The sequence below is a fragment of the Dermacentor albipictus genome, chromosome 2 (assembly GCF_038994185.2).
Source record: "Dermacentor albipictus isolate Rhodes 1998 colony chromosome 2, USDA_Dalb.pri_finalv2, whole genome shotgun sequence".
In the NCBI taxonomy this organism is placed as follows: Eukaryota; Metazoa; Arthropoda; class Arachnida; order Ixodida; family Ixodidae; genus Dermacentor; species Dermacentor albipictus.
The window spans coordinates 186793793-186820707 of NC_091822.1; the positions used below are offsets into that span (position 1 = coordinate 186793793).

Genomic DNA, 26915 nt, shown 5'->3' on the forward strand with positions numbered 1-26915 from the left:
TGACGGTTCACAAAACATGTCGTGTAGGCACCAACTAAGACAATCTGGGCGATGCGACAGACCAGGCTTAGTCAAAAACAGTCTCCAGCTTGGGCCTTTGGTGTCGGGTTGGCGACACGGCTTCGGAGCGTTCATCATCTTTTCTGCTGAGCGTAAATCTTCTCCGCTCAGCGTGCCCCTCTTCTGCTGCTGTATCAACAAATTATCTTCAACAAATCTCATCAAATTACCGCAATCTTCTTTTGAGCTTGTTGACACCACTTCAGGATGGAAAAACAGTACAATAAACGAAAAAACAAGAACTAGGCGCTTCGCTGCACTTCTCTCAATATTTTTTTTTTTACATGTGTTGTTGCTTGAGCACGTACTTGAGTGATCACGATGCAAGCATCACGACGTCCATGTCTTCACTGACATTGCTACAAACGACGTTTCCCTGTCGCAACATACCTGAAGTTTTTTCACTTCTGGTGCTATTGAAGTTTCGTCTAATCCCACGTGGAGCTTTCTTGTAGACTACGCTGTAACTTCCACAATATCACTTATGCAACGGATTGCTTGACAGCCTGCCAGCACGTTCTTCAATTTTTCCTTTTCTTGCCACACCGTCAGCGAAGCCTGCGGCCATCAGGAACCGAAGTTACTTAATGCATGATATTATTCGGCTCAGCCTATGATCTACTTTCTTTCTACGTTTATTTCACTGACGGCTTCCTTCCAGTGCCTTTGCCGCTATTTTAGAGCATTATTAAACGTCTCACACGAATCAAACGTTTAAATACTTAACTTTTACCCGTTTGAATCGCGGGTTGAATGACAGTACAGTGGTGGTTAATGCGTTTCTCAGGAAATTTCACCCTTTCATGAGTTCCCATACGATGCAACGTTGTGCATTTTGTAGGAGCCATAAAGGTCATCGCTCAGAAAAGATTTAAATGGCAAAAGCCTAGCTACTCTATCTTGCGGAAATTTTATTTTGAATTGTGTATATGAAGTTGAACTATAAAGTTCAACGCCCTTTCTAGCGTGTTGTACTTTAGAGTGCGTTAAAAATTGCCGCTGCACTGTCTTTCAATATTTAAGCTTTCTCTAAGATCAACTTTAGCTTGAGTGTAAAGCTTTATTTGAGAAAAAAACTCAAATATGCACACCACGCCTGAGTTCCTCTACAGGATTATATTTTCTGACTGAATAACCGGTCAAAAGACAGGGTGATTAGGAGCGCGCTAGAAGCTTTCCCACGCACTGCGAAAGTGACGCACGAGAAACTGACTGGAGGATGTTATAAGTGTATTTTCCTCTATAACTTTTCTTTTATTGTACCTTCCTTGTCATCGCATCGATTTCTTTCTCGTTCCTTTGCTTTTATTCTTGAAACATCGCAGTGTCTTTGAAGAATGACCTCTTCTCGGGTCATCGCCTTCAACGAGGAGATAAGGACTTATACCAGAAAATGGTTGAAACCATGTCTTTTGTTCTGGAGTAAGTCGTTTGTAATATCCACTAATGTACACGGTGTCCGTATAGTAACGCCTGCTGCCAAGATCTCTTGCGCAGCTTGGGAGCACGTGCTTTTCTAAATATAGGATATCGAAAAACTGAAACCTAAAGCTATGAAAAGAGGGTGCACGAACGATGTACTTCGGGTCAGTGTGCGCATAGGAAATCATAGAAAATTCACCGAGCAACTATTCTTCGTGATCCTTTTTTTGTATATTGCTCTTTCTAATATAGTTGAGCTGGTAGTACTCGGGATGCAGTCAGCCTTTCGGAACCTATACTGTTCACGAACAGCTGTTGCTTCCTTTCAAGTCTTGATTTTATGCTGCTTGCTCAACGCTCATCATGAATTGCCCTACTATATTGCTTCCATATTACTGTTCTTCTCTGGATCTTGCCAACGCTGACGTCATCTTGTGGCAATAGCAGTACGTTCTAACATTAGGGTTCTTTCACATTGTGCGAACGCCGTCAGCCACATAATAATGAGCACAGCACAAAATTAGCGAGATACAATAATTCAGCAAATGGAAGTTGCAAAAGAATATTTCATTCCTAAACAACGCTAACGGTGCACTATCTCGGGGAGACAGCACTTCGGCGTTTGAAGTAATCATGTTACTCGAGGACTATTTCTAACAATACTAGCAGAATGAAACTGTGTGTGGTATTCTGGTACGTGACTGTACTGCAACTTAACAGTTGATGCCTAATGACGTAGCCTTTTTACGCTTGCATGTCAAGTATGAGGCTTTGCTTTCACAAATTTCCTCCCATATTAACTGAAACTTCGTGCACGTATTGCAATTGATGCAGCAGTTCTAGCTCAACAACTCGCCAGAAGAGTACAAATTAAGGTGACTATATTCCTCGCTGGCCTTGCACGAAACGTTCTTAATCTGTGTAACCTCATGGAAGGACCTGCGCATGGACAAAGTAAGTAGATAACGACTAGTATGAGCAAATAGTAAGGTGATGCGAACGGAAAGGCCTACGCGAAACAGCGTGTACAATTTTGATTTACCACGCCACTAACAAACGGAAGTGGCGGCATCGCGACGCAAAAAGAATTCATTTGCTGCATGTTCTTAAACTGGCTGCAACATACGCAGTGATTTTCAGCATGTGTGTCACGCCGAACTGTAGCCAAGAAGCGCAGACTGTGTTAGGGGCGGCCTCGTGGAACCGTTTAGGGGAAGGAGCGCTGCTTTAATAAGGCACCACTGAAGACGCTCTGGTTTGGCCGATCGAGATTCACCGAATGTCAATTAACGTTCGCTTGTGCCAGCCAAGATCCGGCGCATTCCCATGTCCAAAGAGCTAGCCTATAATGTGCTAGTTCGTGCCAACGTTCAGGCAGTGGTTATAACGGATTTCTGCATTACGGGCAACTACAGTGTAGTCGGTGACAACCTCAGAATTACAAACACGCTCCCACCATGAAAACGCAGAGCACTTGCCTTTCACCTCTCAAAGAGTCGCGCCTTCTGGAGTCAAAGCTTAATGACTTTGCTCTGATAATGTAGATGCTTGCTAATTGGAAAGTAAAATTCGTTCTTCCAAGCTAAAATGTTACATAGGTTAAGCATTGATGTGAAAATCATCCATCAAATTTCCCTAGACGTTCAGGTTCCATCCCGAGGCCAGTGACACCAAGACCGACCTGTGCCGAGAAAACAACTGTTTTAAACACTTGAAGCCGCTCGACGTCAGCTCGATTAGCGAACCTATACTTGGCTGGCGCAGTCATGCAAATTGTTTTTCAGTTTGATAGCGTGCATATAAAGTTTCAATTTTAGGTTGTCGCAGACTATAGTCCGCTTTCTTCACTCTGCGGGCCTGCGAGACTGGGTATAAGTTTGATGCGTAGCTATCATTTTGTTTTGGTTGTTCCTTTCTGCCTACGATCTTTTCCATCTCTTGTTCTTCTGCTAGTTCGCCTTCTCTCCTATACGCCCTCTCTCTCTGTCTCTCTAAAACACACACACACAATATATATATATATATATATATATATATATATATATATATATATATATATATATATATGCATATATGCATGAACGAAAAGAAAAGAAACTCAGGACCAGATGTGTATTAGCCATATCATAAGAAGCCAACAATCAAAGTGACACCAAGGACAGCATAGGGGAAATTACATGTACTTATTAATTGAATTAAGGAAATGATCAATTAATGGAAATAAACAAATGAATATAGATGAAGAAACAACAGGCCGCAAGTGGGGCCACAAACCCATGTCCTCGCAAATATATGTGCGTGTGTTCGTGTGTGTGTGTGTATGTGTGTGTATGTATGTGTGTATGTATGTGTGTGTGTGTGTATGTGTGTGCGCGCGTGCGCGTGTGCGTGTGTGCGTGCGCGTGTGCGCGTGTGCGTGTGTGCGCGTGTGCGTGTGCGCGTGCGCGTGCGTGCGTGTGTGTGTGTGTGTGCGCACGTGTGTGTGTGTGTGCGCGCGTGTGTGTGTGTGTGTGTGTGTGTGCGTGCGCGCGCGTGCGTGTGCGCGTGCGCGCGCGTGTGTGTGCTGTTGTTGTTATTTTGGTACAGGGAGCTCCTTAATTTCGTCACCAGAAGCTCACAAAAGCTGAATTACGCTTCTAGGAAAGCAACCTTTCACAAGGAAAGGTTACTTTCCTTGTGCCGAAAAGTTTAGTGCTGACTGACGTGGTGAAAAAGGGCAGTCAACGCCAGCACTAGGCTTACTGCGGTTGCTATGTAGTTAGGGCTTCGGAACACACGATTCCTCAGCAGCACAAACTCAATATGTTCGGCGCAGCTGCTATGCAGCATGATACCTAAAGCAGACTGATTAGGTTTCCAGACAAAACAAATACATTTCCATTGCTCGCTTACGTAATAATGTATCTGTACAACTCCAACTCGAACAAAGAAGGAAAAATAGAAGCACAATATCGGCTGGACGAATATTTACTTACTGAGATGAGCTCAGCCAGCACTAACAGAGGTTGCCTGATCAAATAGACTTTGCTCTCGTTATGTTTGACGACCTTGTCCCCAAACTCAAAGTCGATTGGAAGAGGCCGAGCTCTCAGCTGTATAAACAGACACATGCGAACGCTACGTAAGTGGCCGCCCGCTGGCCCTAGTCGATGTGGACAGCGAACATTTCCCCTGACCCGTCACAATTGTAAACGCATGTCTATAGCAGAGTGACATATATGTGCAGAGTGTGCAAGAGCTATAGTGTTTACACCTTCTCAGTCGTCGTCTTTCCGAGTCAATCGAAACGAGACGACGGCCACTGGATCGCAGATTTGGGCAAGTCCTACAATCAATGCTTCGTGCGCCCTTCTTTGGCAAGGCTCCTAGACCAGGCCAAGACCAACGTCGTCGGATGATGTGGATGGTAGACTAGAGCTGGGCAGTGCAAGTTGTCAGGCGCTCCCAAACCACAATCGACACAACTTCAGATAGCCTTGGAAATAATATAATCAATGCGTTGTACATGTATTAATGTGTTGGTACTATACTTTGGGGGTAACAGAGATCGTTGAAGCGACATTAAAGAAAGTGCAATGAGTGACGAAGCGCAATTGACAGGTCTGAAAGATAGCAAGGCGGCAGTATTGAATAAAGTAAGCACTCGCCGGGAGGATTGTAACTTAAACACAACAATAGTGTAGATTGCGTCGTGTCACGCACGCAATGGCATGCCGCTAGGGAGGCTTTAGTGGCGCTGGACCGGGTGCAATGAATGTGTTATGCGCTGGTATTTCGCAGAATCTGTTGCCCGTGCAGCGTCTTATGAGCCTGTTGCACAATCGGTGCAACGGGCTCGTGTCGCTCATAGGTCATGTGGTTAAAACTGAGCTACGTGATACACTAAATGCAGAGTTTTCTTTTCGGAACCCGCGGTTGGTGTAAACAAAATATACTTTGTCATCGGCTGTGGCCCATTCACACTGAACTCGAAACGGCCCCTTTCACCAACTCTTTCGTCTGCAGTGGCATTGAATGCTGCTTTCGAATTCCTTTCTGGATAAAACTGTGGAAATACTAATGCACTGAATAGTTCTTCTAGTATGATTGCGCATGCTCTTACGTTTTCATTATCAGGCTACGAAGTCACTTACATCTCCTTAATTTCACACTAATTTTGTTATTGTAAGCAACATTTATCTAAGCAGTACGTTGTGTTGCATACTTAATGCCACTTGAAATGGCCAAGCTTTACTAACTTTCCTGCTGTTTTTTTATTTAGAGCAACTAAGTACCAAAAACTTACTAATACATGTGTACCCAAAACACTAACTTTCCCAACAGCAAGTTCCCCATTAATGACTGGTTCGAGACACGAAGCTGCAGCAATCGTTTAGCCGCAGCTGCGGTTAAAAGAAGTATCAGTAAATCCTTCCTACTTGCCGTTCTCTAATGCTTCGACTTATCGGATTATTCGCGCAAACACGAGAGAACATTAGACCAGCAGTTTGTCCTTTATTGTTTTACCCGTGTTTATAGTGGACCTTACGATGCTCTCTTTCTTCAGGGTCGTTTAAGCTAAAATTTAACCTCTTCCTCGTTCCGTAGGCAATGTCGCGGCTTCTGCATAAGCGGACTCCTTTTTTAACACTACACCCTTCGTCTTCTCGCTCTCATTTTTTTCTCTTTTTTAGCAGTTGCCTGAGTTGCATCTCTTTCCTGTCTTTTTCCGTTACTGGTGTGTTTTGGCGAGTTTACAATGAAGTGTTGGTGGTGACGCCTATTCTCTCAAGAATCTGCATCAGATTGCGCACCTAGCACAGACTATACTGGGCGTTTCTGCGAAAATTTTCGAAAATTTTAGGAAACTGTGGCTGATAGCATAATTCTAGGCCATGAGCTGGTCTACTCGAAGAGGCAGGCATTACTTGCACAAAAAAATTTAAATGCGAAATCGACTAATTAACAAAATTCACTAGTTAAGCTTTTTAGCTATTGCCCTTATGGCACGTCTTTTAATTAACAAGTTCTAGCCGAGAAGTTTGCAAGGCGGATCCACCAGGAAAGATTTCTTAGGATGACAACAGTTTGGAGATATTGATTCCCAAACTTTAAGGCGAAACGCACTGGCGTTCCAGTCACATTTGTGCTTCAATGCAAAAAAAAGAACGACGTTTTGTTCAGGAAGTAAGTGCAACGATAGTGCATTTTAACCGAAAGGTTGACGGTGCATATCTCATAAGTAGTGTCATCCACACAATTCTTTTCAAGTGGATATGCCTTGCAGTCTCACCCGACAGAATTTGTAAATTGCAGCATGTGCCATAAGGCAATTAGTTAAAAGACTAATTGGTGAATTTTAAACCGCAGCTCTTAGTAACCTGTTCCGGTGGCGAGCGTTGGCGCCTGCGGTGGCGCCGTAACTGAGCGAACGAGCGCAGCGACAGATGAAAGAGCGAACGCGGAGGGGGAGATGAAAGCCGCGAACGGCGGAGACCAGTGAGAGCGGGCCCTTGAGTGACGTGTGCACGGGGAACTGTTGTCATGCGAACCGACCCGACCGCTCGATGCATCTGGTCTCAGCCGGACCGCTCGTTTCGTACTATCGTCTGCTCGCGTCAGCTTTCGCTCGCGCTTACTTGCTTTGCTTGGTTCGGTCTCGTTCGCTCTTGATTAGATCGTCATGGTTGGCGATTGTTTTAGAGCGCAGTTCTTAGGCGTCTGTTACTGCTGCGAGCGTCGTCGTCGTCATCGGCGGCGTAACCGAGCGAACGAACAAGCGGAGAGGAGGATGCGGCGACGATGGCTACAAGATGGTGCCAGGGCAGTGCGTGTCGTCTGGTAGATTTGTCGGAGGTGGCTGCTGTGAATCGCACCCACGCGTCACACGCGCGCTGGCTCTCGCGATCTCCAGGTTAGCGAGTCAGTCGAGGCACATTTCACTCCGTTTGCAACGTGCCGCACGGGGCAGATTGTTCACGCCAGCCGATATATCGCGAAATGGAAACGCGTGTACAGCTGCGCTCACAGTGCGCATTAGGGAGTGTCGTAATTGTCGGTGGTTTTCTTGTTAATTAGCTGATTATGTACTTTTCTGTGCAAGTAACGTACGCCTACTTCAGTAAACCAGTTCATGGACATTTAGAATGGTACTATCTGCCACGAGAAAATTCTAAAAAAGATTGAAAGCGTTCGCTGAAACACCCTGTTTGTATAATGGAGACATTGCGTGGCCATGTCTTACGCTCGGCACAGAGCGAAGCGGACCCCGACCTGTTTGCGATCGACTAAACTCATAACGAAAGACGTTCCATCTGCATCCCAATGTGTGTTATAAGAACCTGCGCGTGAAATGGAAGAAAAGGAAACTGATCCACGTCTCTCGATTAACTTTGCTGCTAGATGCGCAATTGAAACCTCGTCGCTGGGCGAGCTGCGGCCATTCTCACCACGAAAAGTTGATCTCTCACGTCTAAAGTTGAGGCGAAAGAGACTGCAAAATTAGTTCATTTGAGTGGCATTCCTCTACAGTGCTAATTCATTTTTGTGCAATGAAGCAACTCTCAACAGTCGGCAGAGGAAAAAACAAGTGGATAAAGCTACGTTTTTTTCTATAATTCATACATTCATTTTTTATTTTTTGGTATTAACAGCTTAACACATGTGCACATAACACATGTGCAAAAATAATGTAGATGAATAATTGTGTTAATCACGTCATCACCGTCCTTCGGTAGCGACCGCTGTTTTTTACCGCCTCGTTACTTACTGCTACGGAAGAAAAAGAATTCAGATGCGAATCGAAGACTGTCCTGCATAGCAATTCATCATCATTATCATCATCATCAGCCTGGTTACGCCCACTGCAGGGCAAAGGCCTCTCCCATACTTCTCCAACAACCCCGGTCATGTACTAATTGTGGCCATGCCCTGCCTGCAAACTTCTTAATCTCATCCACCCACGTAACTTTCTGCCGCCCTCTGCTATGCTTCCCTTCCCTTGGAATCCATTCCGTAACACTTAATGACCATCGGTTATCTACCCTCCTCATTACATGTCCTGCCCATGCCACATTTCCTTTTCTTGATTTCAACTAAGATGTCATTAACTCGCGTTTGTTCCCTCACCGAATCTGCTCTTTTCTTATTCCTTAACGTTACACCTATCATTCTTCTTTCCATAGCTCGTTGCGTCGTCCTCAATTTGAGTAGAACCCTTTTCGCAAGCCTTCAGGTTTCTGCCCCGTAGGTGAGTACTGGTAAGACACAGCTATTATATACTTTCCTCTTGAGGGATAATGGCAACCTGCTGTTCATGATCTGAGAATGCCTGTCAAACGCACCCCAACCCATTCTTATTCTTCTGATTATTTCCATCTCATGATCCGGATCCGCCGTCACTACCTGCCCTAAGTAGATGTATTCCCTTACTACTTCCAGTGCCTCGCTGCCTATTGTAAATTGCTGTTCTCTTCCGAGACTGTTAAACATTACTTTAGTTTTCTGCAGATTAATTTTTAGACCCACTCTTCTGCTTTGCCTCTTTAGGTCAGTGAGCATGCATTGCAGTTGGTCCCCTGAGTTACTAAGCAAGGCAATATCATCAGCGAATCGCAAGTTACTAAGGTATTCTCCATTAACTTTTATCCCCAATTCTTCCCAATCCAGGTCTCTGAATACCTCCTGTAAACACGCTGTGAAGAGCATTGGAGATATCGTATCTCCCTGCCTGACGCCTTTCTTTATTGGGATTTTGTTGCTTGCTTTATGGAGGACTACGGTGGCTGTGGAGCCGCTATAGATATCTTTCAGTATTTTTACATACGGCTCGTCTACACCCTGATTCCGTAATGCCTCCATGACTGCTGAGGTTTCGACAGAATCAAACGCTTTCTCGTAATCAATGAAAGCTCTATATAAGGGTTGGTTATATTCCGCGCATTTCTCTATCACCTGATTGATAGTGTGAATATGATCTATTGTTGAGTAGCCTTTACGGAATCCTGCCTGGTCCTTTGCTTGACAGAAGTCTAAGGTGTTCCTGATTCTATTTGCGATTACCTTAGTAAATAGTTTGTGGGCAACGGACAGTAAGCTGATCGGTCTATAATTTTTCAAGTCTTTGGCGTCCCCTTTCTTATGGATTAAGATTATGTTAGCGTTCTTCCAAGATTCCGGTACGCTCGAGGTCATGAGGCATTGCGTATACAGGGTGGCCAGTTTCTCTAGAACAATCTGTCCACCAACCTTCCACAAATCTGCTGTTACCTGATCCTCCCCAGCTTCCTTTCCCCTTTGCATATCTTCCAAGGCTTTTTTTACTTCTTCCAGCGTTACCTGTGGGATTTCGAATTCCTCTAGGCTATTTTCTCTAGAGGAATTCGAAATCCCACAGGTAAAGCCGGAAGTTGTTTTATTGTTGTTTTATTTCTGTTATCTTCCGTCCTATTTTTTAACCTTATTTTTGTAAACACGTTCTATTGTGCAAACATGGTGTTTATCTTTAGTTTCGCCAAGTTTCTAACACTTGCCCGTGCCAGATAGCACAATTCTGACCCTTGATAAACATTACTCGATGAGGCGGTCATTTCTTCTAAGAAAATAAAATCCATAATTGAATGTTTATTATATTCACGCTAATTACATTTTATTCATTTACTTTATGGCACATATTTCAATCTACTAACTGTAGCCAGTGAGTGTGTAAGACATACTGACCCAAACAAATTTAGTATGGTATGAAGAACTTTATTTAGGTCCTGAGGGATCAGTCTGGGACTGATGCGGGCCACTCCCACGTCGGTACAGAGAGGCCGAGCCCCTCTGCTATCACACGGGCCCTCTGGACAGCCCTGAGTTGGTCCGCCAGCACTTCACTGTGCAGCATTCGCTGCCACCACTGTTCACCTCGAGAACCATCACCGGCCAACGCCAAGCAGCGCCATAGCATGTGTTGTAAATCGAGCAAACCCCCACACTTACTACAATAGACTGAAACCCCGCAGTCCGGATTAATTTTATTCATGATGACAGGGTTAGGGTACGTCCGTGTCTGCAGAAGCCTTAATGTAACCGCCTGCGGCCTATTTAATTTAGGATGTGGCAACGGGAATGCCCTGCGCCCTAAGTAATAGTGCTTGGTGATTTCGTGAATGACACCAGTTTAGAGATATGGGCCATCAAACTTACGGCAAAAATTCTCTATTGCTCTTAGTTTTTAAAGAAAATGCTGTTTTACGCATTGATGCACGAAGGTAGCTGGAACGCCAATGCACGTCGTCGGACACGTTGAAAATTAATATCTCGAAATTGGCATAGCCCTGTGAATTGGTTCCAAGCAGATACTCCTTGTGAACTCACTGGCTACAATTCGTAAATTAAATTATACGTCTTAAATTTACTAATTAGAAAGTTAATTAGCGTAATTATGTAGTTATTGAACTAAGCATTTTAATGACTCGTACAAGCAATGGCCGCTTCATCGAGTAATTTAACTCAAGGTTTAGCATTTTGAATTACCTGCCACAAGCAATTTCTAAAAATTTAGGGGAGATAAAAAAGAAAGGATATGGATAAAGGTACTTCCGACGTCTTTCTCCAACTTTTTTGACAGGCACATTGGTTGGATTTGGTAGTGCTTTCATGGGAGTACGTCCGACGTTTCTCGTTGTTTTTTTGCGGTTTCAGGTTAGGATCGTCGGGCATAAGCAGGCTGAACAGCTAAATACTAGCTTCCCTCGCGTAAGCGCTTATTCTGTGTGTGTTGTGGGTGCTGCGTGCCTGTTTCTTTGCATCCTGCGCAGATCGGCATGCTCATCAATGCCGTAACCACTGCCACATCTGCTTCCGTAGCGTTGATATGCGCGCTTTGACAGCAAGAGAAACGCATTCTATTCGGTGGCTCTCTACGTGATACTATATGGCAACGTGTGCTCATCGCAAATAGAACAATGGTGCAATGACGACTCACTATGAATTCACTAAGTGACTCACGGAAATTTGTCCGTGTTGCAGCATTTTTCAGTTACGGAGATGAGAAGTCAAAACTGCAATGCACGAACTAACAGAAATTTTAACTTGCGAAAGTAGGGAAGTACAGCTCTTCTCCGTGGACTGCTCTTCAAGTCGCGCTCAGTTTTAGTTCGCGAACAGGAGTGAGTGACACTCGTCGTACAGTTTGTTCTGTCGTGGAATCCAAAAGAACTCTGATTGTTCCGCAAATATGTATTTCTCTATAATTCTTCCAGAGCTAATTCAAGAAACGCTACTAGAAATATTTGTTTTACATTTTCGTTTGTTTACATGTTATTGGCAGTGTTGTTCGTGTTATTGTTTTCTGCGTGAGTGCATTTGATGCAGTTCCTTCTTTGTCAAGTAAAGGAAAGGTGTATCTTCCAGGTGTACCTGTGCGGTACACCTTATATAATTTCTCCTTTGCAGGTTTAGGCGTCTTTATGGCGAACGGTGGGCATTATTGACATTTTTACAAGTAAAGATACCCCCTTTGCATAGAAAAATTACCCTGGGTTGCTGCCCGCTCCCCCCCCCCCCCCCCCGCCCTTAGAAAAAAATCCTGAGTACGTGCCTACAGCGAGGGGAATACGTGGTTCCCCTCACCGTTCTCGCTTCCATCCCCAGACGATAAAAATGCTCAGCAGTGCAAATAAACGCAGACGTGAACGGATGAATGAGAGCGCCGAAATCTTAATGGTATAAGCACACGAGTCGTCAAGGAAGCAGTGCAGAATTCTGGAAACGAAGAATCAAACTGGAGCTGTGATTTTCTAGTTACGCGTAGCATTGCGAATGCTGCTACATAGAGTTGGTGCTTTTCGGCTTTCAGGCTTTCAGACTTCGTGACGGTTGAAGTTCTACATTCCGTTGTTTATTTATGGCTATAAGTGCATCGCAGAGGCAGATTGTGTAAAGGTGTCATGAGCATTGTGTAAAGGCGTCACGAGAGAGTGCTATCAAATTACTATCTTACGGTTGTGGCGCTGTTCCGTGGACGAATCAATAGCAGCACATTCAAACTTCAGATCTATTAATGTTGGAGTATTCTCAGTAATTTCTGCGGGACGTTGTTTATTTGTCGGGGCATTTTCACGTTTGAATGGTGTTCTTTTGGGCATTGAGGCTAAGACAACCAGTCAGAAATTTCAAAAGACAATGAATGACTTGCCTTGAAAATGAGGCAGCCTGACTATTATATAGTAAAGAACGGTTTCCTGTAAAAGAAGATATAAATAAGCAGATCCAGGTGGTGGCTTGCTCAATGTCATTTCATGCAGGTTTCCCTGCCACAAAGATTACGGCGTTCCTGTTGTGTTTATTGCCTACGTAAAGCTCTCGAACCTGCTGTCAGCTTCCTCCTTCTTGATATCGATCTATTAGCTGGAACCCTCCTTCTATATGTTTGCATGGGACCGCTGATAGACGCTCCCTGATTCTTCTGGACCGAATCTGTCCAAGCATATAAAGGTGGTGGTGAAAACTTTATTGAAAATGCCCGGCGATTTGGGTGGGGTGGGGCCATAAGCACCCCAGCCTAGGTGACGGCCTCGAGTCCTTGGACCCGGGCGGCTTCCTCGGCGTGCCGGACGGCCCACAGTTGATCGGCGAGGTCGTGGCTGAGCAGGGCCGCCTCCCAACGCGCCCCTCGGTTCGAGACTGCCATTTCTATCCCGTTCGTCGGAGTCTCCTGCTGCTGGCTACCGGCGCATGCCCACAGCATGTGCTGCAGCGTCCCTCTGGCTCCGCACGCTTTACAGTCGTCGGACGGATATATGTCGGGGTAGCAGAGGTGAAGGATCACCGGGTTAGGATATGTGTGTGTCTGCAATTGCCTCCAGGCAACCGCCTGTTTCTTGTTTAGGTTGGCGTGCGGTGGTGGGTATTTACATCTGTTCAATCTGTAGTGTTGCGTGATGTCTCTGAAAGTGGTCATGCGATCCCCCCACGTCCACTCCTGCATCGCTCTCGCGGTGGGCGAGTCGTCGGGATTGCCGGCGGGCGCCGCGGCTCGGCATGTAAGTCCTCGAGCCGTGGCGTGGGCCGTCTCGTTTCCCGAGAGCGGAGGGTCCGTGTGGGCGGGGGTCCATACGAGGAAACGGTCGTTTTTGCGGCAAATATTGCCCTGTTGAATTTGGAGAATGTGGGCCGCTTCCCGGGAGATCCGGCCGCTAGCATAGTTGCGTATCGCTGCCTGCGAGTCGCTGATTATCACCTCGGCATCCGTGGTGGCCACCGCGAGGGCTATCGCTGCTTCCTCGGCCGCCTCCGTCTCTTCTGTGCGTATCGTCGCGCTCGCGACGCAAGTTCCGCTATGGTCCGTGACTGCAACCGCGAAACCACGCTGCCGCTCGTAACGGGCCGCATCTACGTAGACAGTTTCTTTGTTGCTGCCGTATTTCTTTTGTAAATCTCGCGCGCGCCTGTTGCGCCGGCCAGCGTGATGCGTCGGGTGCATGTTCTTGGGCAACGGCGAAACGGCGATGCGCTCGCGAATCGGTATGGGTATCGCAACCTTTTCGCCCTGCTGTGTGTAGTAGCTGATGCCCAGCGTCTCGAGAATGTGTCGTCCGGTTCTGCTTTTTGACAAACGCTCGTACTGCGCGATGTTGTGCGCTTCTATTATCTCGTCTAGGGTATTGTGTAAACCCAGTTCGAGAAATTTATCCGTGCTGGTATTGATCGGCAATCCTATGGCACGTTTGTACGCTTTGCGGATGAGGCGGTCTAGTTTAGTTCGTTCGGCCACCTGCCACTTGAGGTAGGAGGCGACGTACTTTATGTGACTGGTTACGAACGCTTGTACCAGGCGGATCGTATTGCTTTCTTTCATTCCGCTATGTCTGTTCGTGATGCGTATCAGTAACCGGATCGTTTCATTGACCGCACGCTCTAGTCTGCGTACGGTTTCGCCGTTGTGGCCGTTGGCCGACAGGTGCAAGCCCAGTACCCTAATTTTGTGAACATGCGGGATGATGGTGCCGTCAGATGTGACTACTCTAATTTCTCTGTCGGCGTGCTCGGCTGCGGAATCGGAGCTCCTGGGTTTGCGACCCCTGCGCGTGGGTCTGTAAAGCAGCAGCTCCGATTTGGCCGCGGAGCATTCGAGGCCCGTGTCACGTAGATACTCCTGCACCGCGTCGACGGCCGCCTGTAAGGTTTGCTCTACGTGGCCGTCATTTCCCTCAGCAACCCAGAGCGTAATGTCATCGGCGTACAAGCTGTGGTGGAGGCCTTCTATCTCTGCCAGTTTCTGGGGTAATCCGAGAAGCACGACGTTAAAGAGCATGGGCGAGATGACAGAGCCCTGCGGTGTGCCCGTGCAACCTATGTCTATGTCTTGCGATTCCAGTCCGCCGATCACTATACGGGCATGGCGACCCGTAAGGAAGTCCCGTACGTAGTCGTACGTTCTCTCGCCCAGTCCCAATGCTCGTATGCTTTCAAGTATCGCAGCGTGTTTTACGTTGTCGAACGCCTTTTTGAGGTCAAGACCGAGTATTGCTTTTGTGGATCGCGTGGGATTGTCTACGATGTGGTGTTTGAGTTGAATCATGACGTCCTGCGTAGAAAGGCCACGACGGAACCCCAGCATCGTGTGCGGCAGCATGTCTCGGTCCTCGAGGTAGTTGGTAAGGCGAGTGAGAACCGCGTGTTCCATGACCTTGCCGACGCAGGACGTCAGGGATATTGGTCGAAGACTGTCGATTTGTACCCGTTTGCCCGGTTTGGGGATCATAATTATGCGCGCCGTTTTCCACGAGCTCGGTATCGCGCCGGCATTCCAGCACACGTTAATGTAATCCGTCAGCCGTTCTATCGACTCGTCGTCCAAGTTGCGGAGCGTTTTATTGGTTACGCCGTCCGGGCCCGACGCCGATTTTCTGTTGAGCTTGTGCAGTACCGCCCTCACCTCTGCTACGCTAAAGTCTTTATCTAGCTGCACGTTACTCTTCCCCGCGTACGCCGGATGCGAGACGGGGCTAGTTGCCTTGACGTAACGGGTTCGCACGGCTTCTAGAAAGTCCGCGGACGTGCCTTCGTAGTCGTGTACTAGCTTGTTAATCTTATGAGCGTGCGCTGATTTGGTCTCCTCAGGATCCAAGAGGTGCCGGAGGAGGTGCCATGTCTTAGCCATTCCTAGCTGATTTTCCATACCGTTGCACGTCTCCTCCCATTGCGTTTTGCATACCTGCAATGCGTGGACTTCTATGTCTCTGTTTAGCCGTGCTATGCGTCTGCGTAGCGTTCGATTGTGTCTTTGACGCTTCCACCTGTCCTGTAAGCTGCGCTTGGCTTCCCACATGTGTAGGAGTTTACTATCTATCACCTCTAGGTGTGCTTCCTGCGGTACTTCCCGCGTTACCGCTTCGACATCCCTCCTGAGCGTCGCGGTCCAGCTCTCGATGTCGTCGATAGCATCGCTGCCGCGATTATGCTCCTTCCGGGCTTTGCGAAACGCGTCCCATTCTACCAGCCGATAGTGGTTGCCCTTGGTGCCGTCCCGATGACCGTGGTGATGGTAGTGCGGTCCCACATCGACCTGGATCTCGATCACCGAATGATCGCTACCCAAGTCCTCCTGGGTGTTATGCCACCGCGCGCCAGCGACGTTCTTCGTAAACGTAAGGTCGGGCGAAGTGTCCGCACATACGCTGTTGCCCTTGCGTGTGGGCGCGGAAGGGTCCGTAACGAGCTCCAGCCCCTCATTCTGCGCGTCTTCCCACAGGCGCTTACCCTTCGGCGTTTCGTACTTGTACCCCCACGCCGCGTGAGGCGCGTTGAAATCACCCGCGATGATTAAGGGCCTGTCGCCGGCTGCCTCGCTCGCCTTTCGCAGTAACGTGCTAAAGCGGTGTTTGCCTTTTGGTCTACTGTACACGTTCAATACAAACAGACCGCGCCCTTTCGTCGGAATAAGCTCAATCAACACGTGCGGTATTCTAACGTTCTTGAGTTCGCGTTGCGCCACGGTGAGGTTGCGTCTCACTAGCGTTGCAGCGGCCGGCGGTGCTCCCGCGGTCACGGCCTCATCGATCGCTTTGTAACCGGCCAGCTTGACCGCGTCATTGGTTTCTTGTAATAGGATTACGTCAGGCCGTTCCCGGTTGCGTAGGAATTGTTGAAGATGGCCCCGTTTCCTCCTGTACCCCCTGCAGTTCCACTGCCAGATTGTGAACGTGTTCTGTGTGTTACGCGGTCGTGGGCGTTGTGTTTGTGTGGTGTGTTGAGCCATCGTGACTGTCCGCATTATTATTTGCCGTCCGGCTGATCCTGCACCTCTTCGTCTGGTATCGGCCTAAGGTACGGTTTCCCAGTCGTCCGTACCGGGCGACCCGCTGCGCCCGGGAGCCGCATTTCAATATTGTCTATGCGCGATTGGAGCGTCGCAACCATTTGAGTGAGTTGTGCTATTGCACTGCTCAGCTGTTCGGTTTGCGCGGTTTGCTGAGCGATTGCGCGGTTCAGTTGCGTTGTTTGATGCGCTTGTTGCGTCATCATCGCGTCTACTTTGTCTTCGAGTCTGTCGACTCGCTCGCGGAGTTTCTGCTCGCGCGTTTGCAATGTGGTCTCGGTCTGTTGCGGGTCTAGCGCCTTGCGTTTAGTAGGAGCGGGTTGTGCGTCCTGCGCCTCCATGACTTCCTCCGCGCTCTCGACCGTTCGAGCAGCTGCGTCTGCGGCGACTGGTTTGGTCAGAGGAGGAGGAGAGGGGGTTGCTGGGGCTCCTTTTAACGTGGTAATTTCGTTCTTTAGCCTAGCATTTTCCTGCTGTAGTGTTTTGATGACGGATTCTAACTGATCCAGTCGCTTCTGTAACACGCTTTCTGTTCCGTAGTTGCTACTCTGAGCGCTACTGCTGCTTCTAGTTGCTCCGGGGTTTCTATTAATGGCAGTCTCGGTTCGCGATAGCGGCGCACGAGGTGCGCCTCCGGAGGCGACCGCCGCCCAGCTCACCTGTGGGGGGTTGGATCCTCGTCCATCTTCCGCTGCAGCTGCATGGCTGGCACGGGCCGTCGACCTGCTGCGAGGCCTCACCGAGCGGGGGCGGGAGCTGGTGCGAGAGCGGGCTCGAGAACGAGTGCGGGAGCGAGTGCGGCTACGTGCACGGCTCTCCCTCGAGGCCGAGCGGCTGTCGGCGCTAGCTCGTCTCTGTGTGGGGCGTTGTCGGTCGCTCTCCTCTCTGCAGTCGTAGGTGCTGCTGCTGGCGTAAGCGGCCTCAGCCTCCTCGCGCATTCTGCGTTCCCATTGTCGTCGCTTGACTAGATACGGCGTCTTGTACCTGGCTTTGCACTTGCGGTCCCCGGTAAGGTGACCCTTCCCACACAGTTGGCACACCGGCTCGCACCGATGGTCGTCGGGTGGGTTGCTGCATCCGCACCCGCGGCACTTTTTGTCGTTCGGGTTGGGGCACACGTCGGTCCTGTGTCCCAGACGACCGCACTCGTAGCACATGTCGATTTGTTTCTTGTAGAGAGAGCACCTCATCAACATCCCGCCGTAGTTCACGTAACGGGGCACGTAGTAGCCGTCAAAGAGGATGACCACGTTGCTCGTGTTCCCCATGCGCTTGGCATGCAAGACGTTAGGGTTTCGCTGGTTCACGAGACTTCTCACGACGTCCGCCGGCTTTTCGTCTAGCGATATGCCCCTGATAACACCTTTGGATGTGTTCTCCGGAGCCGCTCTGTAGGCGCTTGCTTCGAACTCGCGGTCGCCAATGCGCAGCTTGCAAATGCTGCCGTATCGTCTAGCGCGATCTTCTGACGGAGTGCTCACCACTATCACGTTTTGGCGCTCATTGAGACAAACGCTGTCCTCCTCAGCTGCCTCGCGTCCCACGCCTGCTGCGTTGCGTATGCAGCAATGGACGCGGTCCTTCTGGTACTTCGACACGTTGATGCCGTCCCGGGGCCGCACGATGATCTTGTAGTCGTCCGTGGGTAGGTTGGGCATTCGGCTCGCCATGGTGATCTTCCGCACGTAGTGCGTCGCTTGCTTTATAGACGCCGCCTTCTTGGAAGACGCTGTCGCGGCTTGCTGGTGCGTCGCAGGGTCGGCGTCTCCCGCCGCCTTCTTGGTGTTACGCTTGATCTCGCACCATCCCTGCTGTTCTCCGAGCTCCGTCGGCGATATTTCCTCCCCGTCGACTTGCACGACTTCCATCTCGGAAGCCGACGCAGCGGATCGGGGCTCCGCTGACGCTTAGGCCTACCGTGCCTTGTCTACCAGCCTGGCTGTCGTGCCGACGTGGCGACGCGGAAAATCTTCGAAAAGTGGCCGGAAAACGGGCTCACCTGCCGAAATCTGGTATCTGGAGAGTCCGTAGAACTTTCGAAAGCAGCTGGGAATACCGTGAACAGGATAGTTGTAGATAATTCGCCGAAAACCATAGAAAATTTGCGGAGCCGGTGCGACGCGCGTCCGCACTCCGTGGCCCCCTAGCGGCTTCCTCCAAGCATATAAAGAAAGAACAAATAAAAGTAAGCGATCTGGCTCACGAGCAAGAGTGCATGGAGCCGATTCATCGACCAAAGTGCCACTATTTCATTCACGAGTTGTTTGCTTTTACTTCGTCGCCCGTCGTACTCAATCTTGTTTACGCAGAGCACATGTAGACAGTTCCCGTGGACAGCTAACGCAGTTTTCGCCCGGATCCAAGATAGATTGCTATCCTAATGCGCTGTTCAATACTGACTCTATACGCACACGTGTTCGGCCTGAACAGGTCTTGCTTCTGCGTTTGCTTATTCTTGTACCAGGAACCCACTCTTAGTGTGTCCAGAAAGACCTCTTGGCATGCATTGCTAGCTGGATTGTCATTTTGACTATGTGCTGTGCCCACGAAATTGGGGCGTGGACTTCGCGGAAAGTTTCGTCCCCGATGTAAATCGTTGCTCTAGTGTAAATAAAACGATATATATAGGATCTGCAAGCTGACCTTTTTTGCAAGCTAGAATTTCAGTCGATTCGACATGGTCAGAAGAATGAGTAACCTTTCATGTGTTTTTAGGCTTTTAATGCCCTTCGCGCATTGGATTTTCATCAGTGTACATTATGAGTGTTCGGCTTGCGTAACAACACGAGAAAGTCTTGAAAAGTAAGTTCACACAGACTACAAAAATTAACGCTGAATGAAAGACGGGAGCTGCGCATATTTCTACACTCCATTTTTTGTTCAAACGAAAAGCATTTACAGTGTTCCTAAAAACATATGTAAACAACCATAATTTAATTTTCCTTTGAAGTGTGGACTGTATTACCTTATGGTAAGTTATTCAAGAAAAAAAAAACTTATACAGACAGAAGTGCCCGCTGAGATAGAGTTGTCCTTCTTGATCTGGCTATTGGCTAGTAAATGTGTGCATTCGAATTTTCATTGTTATTTCTATAGCCCAGCGATCGACAAGCTATTGTGGTTATCAATTTTATTAATTTCGTGGTGCTATGCCAGAGAGTACAAGTATACGTACATGCATATATCTGCCTTCGGCTTCCCGGGTGCCAGCACGAGCCCCTGGCGCCAATGGCTCAACTTTTGTTGTGTCTTCGCAAGCCTACCTCGCATTTGCACGTTTAACCATCTTAGTGGAGAAGTCCCGTTTTCAGTCTTTCCTGAGCTTGGGAGAACAGAAACGAGGATGAAGATCTGCATCGAAAGCAGGGTGAAGTGGGATGACTGGCTCGTAGGATGCTGCGTCCAGGTTGAACTCCGACTCTGCCATGGCAGTGGTCTTCCCAGTATGTGTTTTGACGGTCTTCAGACTAACGCAGTTAAGGCTAATGGTGGCAATCGCTCGGTTGGAGCAATCGCCGCCAGCTTTCGCAAGACTATAAGTTACGCATGCAGATGGGAGACCCTCCTTCCTTCATACTACCAACGCCTACAGAGCTACCCTAGTTGTAAATTGTAAATGTCGTACTCGCATGGCAGGTCTTTAAAGTTTACGATTCTGCGCTTTGGTGTGCGGTAATCAGGGATTAATAATTACTGCTAATTATTCCAGACACTTCAGTAACTCAACTTGTAACTAAACTTATGCTGTGATATCGTATCTATAATGAAACCCATGAATTTTGTGCTGCACTGTATTTTTCTATTCTTTCTCATGCGTCCGTTCAAAGTGCTTTCTTTATATTTTTTTCTTTTTACCTCATGGTAACGTTACAAAACGCCCACACCCTCCGGGTTACTCCCCTATTCCTTCACCTTCCTCCTGGGAGTCTACCCTGACTAGCTCAGACCCACAAGAGCAGCGACGCCTGATCCGGCGGGCACGCGGAGTGGCGGGAGCCAATGGGGCCCTGAACTAAGGGCTCCACCCTGCGAGGAAGTCGCCCAATCTCATGACAAATAAATGTTTCTCCCTCTCTCTCTCTCTCTCTCCCCCTCTCTAGCAACCTTACTTAATAATGCTCATCTATACGCACACCCTTAAATAGAGCTTCCTTAAATTAAGAAAAATGGTGAGGTTTAACGTCTAGAAATTGCACAGTGGGTTATGAAAGATGTCACAATAGAAGGCTCCGTATTAATTAAAGGGAAGCTGAAGCGGTTTTCAATTTCCGTGAATTGCTGGGATTGGGAAGAACAGACCTAATAATTTACGGTTCCGAAATTTTTTTCTTCGTTTTGTTAATATAAGGGGCGGAAATCGCTTTCTAAATCACCCCCGCGGACACGCCCCCATCGCTTCCCGGAGCGCCGGGTGAGGAGGTTACCAGAGGAGAGAACCGGCGAGAGTGACGTCACTGGCGGGGACCGAGCTGCCGGACCGGCGTGCTGGCATGCGCTGGCATGCCTCTTTCCGTCCTGCGCTTTACTGAACGACGCTACGAGAGATTTGCTGCCGCCGCCGCTCACGTTTGTTTTGCGATTTTCGTAAACTGTTCTTTCCTTCTGTGCTGCGTGAGTGCCTACAGCCAAGAGCGCCCAATATGCCCTCGTTCTGTGCAGCAATCGGCTGCGCGAACACACGCGAGCGAGACGATGTGGTGTTTCACAGGTTCCCGAAGCACAAGAAGCTTGCAGCGCAGTGCGGTGAGGAGAGATAAGTTCGTGCCGACGAAATCAACTGTGCTGTGCTCGGACCATTTCCGCGATAGCCGGATAGCCTTACGACAAATGCGGAAACGCGTTGTTGCTAGCGTTGCTATACTCCGTTTCATACATCAGGTGCAACGCTGTGGAGGCTTGAGATACTTCTTGCAGTGGCTGCGTTCGCACTTAGAAAAAGTTCGGTGTTTCTTGACCCGATTTTTGAGAAAACTTTTCATATATAAGCTCAGTTCTGAATGAAAAAAAAAAGAATTTACCCATAGAAACAATCCGTGTACTTATACGGCTGCTAACACGTTCTTTTAAATCAATTTTCTTTTCGGCATTCTTTAATTGCAGCCCGTCGCGGCAGCTTCACGTGCATGCTCGCGCGAGCAAATGCCGCTGGCACGCTGCGAACCATAGACGGAAACGCGCGCAGTAATAAATTTTGGTAACCGGACTTCGTGCGTAGCTTCCACAGCGTTGCACCTGAGGTATAAATTGGAGTATAGGCTTGCCTAGTGACATTCGACGTACGGTTGCAGTTATCATGTTTACCACACGGCGGTGCTAAAACTGCCTAATATCTTTATGTCAACACTAGCATGGAGCGCGCATACCCATTCTTGATCGAGCCACAATCGCAAAGTCGTCGAACCATATTCTGAATATTGCACATATAATCCTCCTGACCATCTCGATCTGGATGTGTATGATAAGCAACTTCCATGACTGTACCTCGCAGCACTGCATGTGCGCGCTTTGAAACGCGGCACTTATGTTCGCGATCGTGTATCAACGCTCAGAAAACCACGGGACTTCAGACAAGCAGCGGCAAGGTGCTTGACATCGCGGAATTGTACCCGTGTTTACAATATAATGAGAAGTTAGTGCTTCGGCATTCTTCCAGCAGCAAGTTCCCAGTGACACTTTAGCGCATTTTTTCTCCCGTCATTGGAACGTGCAGCTACATGAAAAAAAAAGCATACGTAACAGCTAAGATTTCCAGCGCGCGAGAAGGTGTACACATCGCTCTCGCTTTTGGCACACTCAATCGTCGCCGTTGCCGCCATCGCCGTTGCCGCCATCGATACGGAAAACGATGGCGGCAACGGCGGCATCGTCGTTGCCGCCGTTGCCGCCATCGTTTTCCGTATCGGCTGTCGGTTCGAACATGTACGGCGAAAATACAAGCTGTCCGAGACAGCGAGAACGTTCCATAATGCTTAGAACTCAGCTATGCAGCCAGAACAGAACAGCGTGCTACGCTCTCAAACGGCGGCGCCGACCGGCGACTGCCGCCACTTACGTCACAGCGGCTCCGACCAATCACGGGCAACAGCGGCGTTCGCGCGATACCCTGAGGCGCTGGTGCGCGTTTTCATGAAAAAACAGCCGCTTGCGCTTGTTTCCGCCCTTTTTGAACGAGATATTCGTGTTCAGGGGACTCAAAACTGTAGAATGCCGCAGAGAACTCATTTTTTTTCGAAAAGTGTTTCAGCTTCCCTTTAAGACCACTTTGGTTTCCTAAACGTGCACCGAAATCTAAGTGCAACAGCATTCTTCCGTTTAGCCGCTATTGAAAATGCGGCTTCGTGTAGTAAATGCAGAGGTAACGACTGTCCCGGTAACGCGAATGGTGACTGGACGTTATATGTGTCGCGGATCTAGCGTGTTTTGGCTATGTATGTTGTAAAGCAGACTATGCCTAAGTTAAGCCATGTTCTATACTATACGCCCATTTTCTATTATGTATTTGTTTCGTTTGTTATTTTTCCGTTCATTCTTTAGCCGCTGAAGTTTATGTTTGAATATTAGGATAGCCGGCCCCTCGATGGTCTACATTCGCAGGATCTCATCACCTAATAAACGACTGCAATAAAACAATGTGGCCACCGCGGCTGGTTACGAAACGCGTGTCGTTATTCTCAGCAACAAAATGTCACAGTCAATGAACCCCCACCCCGAGTGTTTATTAATACTGACACGAGGAAAACAGAGCAACAGACGTGGCAAACGAGACAACGCACATGCAAGAGAGAAGCATATACAGTGCTGGGTTATTTTTTGTCGTCGTTAGTGGCCTTTTTGCTCCCGTTTTCTTGCCCCTAAGCACGCGCTGTGGCGTCTACACGTGAGCACCGTACACCTTCTTCTAAGCACGCAACCAGGGCGAATATAGGGATTACTCGGGGGCAACGACAACCAGAAAATTGTTTCGAACCGTTACGAAACAGCCGCAGCCGTGAGTCGTCTTCGAACGATTCTGCTGAGCGCGTGCGACCCAAGGGACAGGCTGAGCGCTGCCGCGACGCGTACAAAGGCGCGTTGCGCGAGCGTCAGCGCATGACGTGCGAGAACTTCGCGGTGCAAGCAGGACGGCGGCCCCAGCCAACACCCGTTTATTTCACTCATTCGAGCATGTCACTCTCCCTGTCATCGCGAGCGCGCCGGGGCGACATCGATCTCGTCTCGTGTAGACGTCGTATGCTGGGCTGTATCTTCTTCTCCCACGAATTAATCGATCACACCCCGGAGTTTTACCGCCGATAAGTGACTCGTCTGAGCTGGTCTGTAGGCACATCTAAGCCTTCGGCTACTGAATGTCGTCTGCCTCCGTGTAGGACTATCTGCAGTGATCTTCTCTGCTTTTTTTCTGTTGTTATAACGCGCTAGGCAATCTGAGCTTGGTTTGACGATCACCAGTGATCTCTTTTCATTAGGCCTTCCCTGAATGAACGTGTGTCCATACTTGTATTTATTATTTTTTATTTAATATTAATACCTCAAAGGCCCCGGTGTGGGACATTACATGACGGGTGGGTGATCACTTCAGTGAGATATGGATTCAATGGAAGCCTTGAAAGGATGTGGATTGGAATGGTGCACGGCGTCGGCGGAAATGTCATTCCAGTCCCGCGCAGCATTTACAAAAAAGGAATGAAGGTGCGCAGTGGTTCGGACACATTTTTCGTGACGTAATCACCAAGCTTGACGGTGCGTTGGAATGACGGCTGAAGTACTAGGAGCAGAATGATAAAATGTGTCGTAAAGACAGCCTAAAAACTAGACCCCTTATATCTAGATTGGAAATTCCTGCTTTTAATTTTATCTGAGAGACACCAGTGTGGTACGAATGATCAGAATAAATAAAACGAGCTGCACGATTTTGAACTGCTTCTAGAGCGTTAGGAAAGGCGGTTTGGTGTGGGTTCCAAACAGAGCGTGCGTATTCTAGCTTAGGTCTGGCAAAAGTTAGATAAGTTAGTATATTTAAGGATGAGGGTACGAAGCACAAGATGCTGCGGAAGTAACCAAGCGTGCCATTGGCTTTTTTAGTGATGTTCTTAATATGAGAAGACCAGGAAAAGTTACTTGAAAGTGTAAGACGAAGATACTTGCATGACTCCACAGATTATATTTCCTACTTGCAGAAAACGTACTTCGGAGTATGGTGATGATTTTGCCGATGAAAAGGTACTACTAAAGTATTCGTAGTGTTCAGTAATATTAACCACATGTTTCACTAAGTGGTAACTTTGTCAAGATTATCTTGCAGTGTGCGGTTGTCGGTACTAGTAAGGATTGGGCAATACATGGCACAATCGTCAGCAAAATGGCAAATGTTAGAAGAAAGTCTAGCGGGTAATGATTAATATATGTAAGGAAGCGAAGGAGCCCATGTACTGTGCCCTGGGGTACTCCGGAAAGAACGGGGCTTTTAGAGGAGGAGTGGTTGTTAGCGTACACATAGTTTTGTCTGTTAGCTAAGAAATTGCGTATGCAGTCTAAAACAAGAACATTAAGGTGCAAGTGAGACATTTTTAGGAGCAGCCGTCGATGTGGAACTTTGTCAAGCGCCTGTTCGAAATCTAAAAAGAGGGCATCAACTGGGATGTTTTGATCAAGGTTAGAGCTTATGTCATTTATAAATAGAGCTAATTGGCTATCCCAAAATACCCTTTGCGGAAGCCATGTTGGTTAGGGTGGAAGAAATTGACAGATGTTAGGAATATATCAACGTGAGAGTAAAGCACATGTTCCAATAATTTCGAACAGACGCTGGTTAGAGAAATTGGGCGGTAACTACTCTATAGTGCCAAGTAACTACTATATTCAGTGCCAAGAGCACTGAATATAGAATTTTAGAACATTACTCTCCTAACACTCCAACAGCTAGACGGTGTTTAGACGATGGGTTTGGTGGCATGACAGCCATGACAACAGCCGCTTACCTACGATGCCTTTTCGTTCTGCAGGTTCTGCTCTGGTGTGGCCCCCTACCATGCGACAACGGACGCGCTGGCGACAGCCCGGAGGTACCTTGGATCCCGGCTTGGCCAGACACAGAAAATAACCTTGATTTGCCACACCGCACGAAGCCTACCCCACCGACCATCGCGAGATATTTACATCACCGCCCCATGATTCGCTTCACGAGCCACCGCCTTGGCTCTCACAACTGCGCTCCCTGGTTCTACCGATACCAAGCCGCCAGATAACGTCGCATTCATCACAAGAATATATAAGTGTGACACCGTGCCGTGGGGCATTCTATGGGCTCGGTGGCGCGAAAGCCATGAAAACAGCCGCTTACTTGAGACGCCTTTTCGTTCTGCAGGTAAATTATCAGTATTCATTGTATGCATGACGTACTCTTTATATGGCTCTTGTGCTGCCGAGCCTACAGTGTTGTATTCATATTGCTTTCGATTGTGCACGTGCCCTTCATCAACTATTAATACTGTCAGGAGACATCGAGTTAAACCCAGGACCAAGCACCCCTGCAAGGGAAACGCAAACGTCCAGTGACATAATGACAGCACTGACTGAAATTCAATCTGGCCAAACTTCACAGGCTCCTATCGAAGCGACGGGAGGCGAAGGCCCCCCCAGCCTCCGGTAGGGAAGGTACCTTGGCGAGTCGTCCGACGTCTTCGACAAATCTATTTGACAAAACGTCGAAAAAATTCAAAAACACTAGGGAGCGAGACAGCAGTGCGACTGTGCCGAACCAAACTTCTTCTTCTTCCTGCTAAAAGAAATGAAATCCGTGCAACATAAGCTGTCCCAGAGCGACACCGCTATAAAAGAGATTAAAGACCGTCTTGCCAGAATGGACGAAGACTGGGCATCCCTGGTAGTAATAAAAAAACAAGTTTATGAAATCCGGAGGCTTGCCGATCAAAATGCAAAAAATATTGCGTTGATTAGGACCAGGCTGGATGACTCGGAAGACTTAGCACGACGCTCGAACCTGGTCTTCCTTGGATTAACAGATCGCGAACGTGAAACGTGGGCCGAGTCAGAATCGTTAATAATAGATCTATGCCGTAAATAATTAAATATAACTGTTCAGTCGGTGGACATTCATTAGTAAAAGAAGCGGATGTACAGTCAATAA

General features: G+C 48.1%; 2 long non-coding RNA genes across 2 annotated transcripts in view; one reads left to right on the forward strand and one right to left on the reverse strand.

Moving 5' to 3' along the window:
• The window catches only part of LOC135919312 (uncharacterized), a 188607-nt gene extending 162727 nt beyond the window's left edge, over window positions 1-25880 (reverse strand). Inside the window, exon 1 of the long non-coding RNA XR_010569935.1 lies at window positions 25747-25880. This is a non-coding gene — a long non-coding RNA (uncharacterized lncRNA). The remainder of the gene's footprint in view (window positions 1-25746) is intronic.
• Window positions 1-26915, forward strand: part of LOC139056372 (uncharacterized) — a 61915-nt gene that overhangs the window by 30733 nt on the left and 4267 nt on the right. The window contains exon 3 of the long non-coding RNA XR_011512319.1: window positions 25771-26132. This is a non-coding gene — a long non-coding RNA (uncharacterized lncRNA). The remainder of the gene's footprint in view (window positions 1-25770; window positions 26133-26915) is intronic.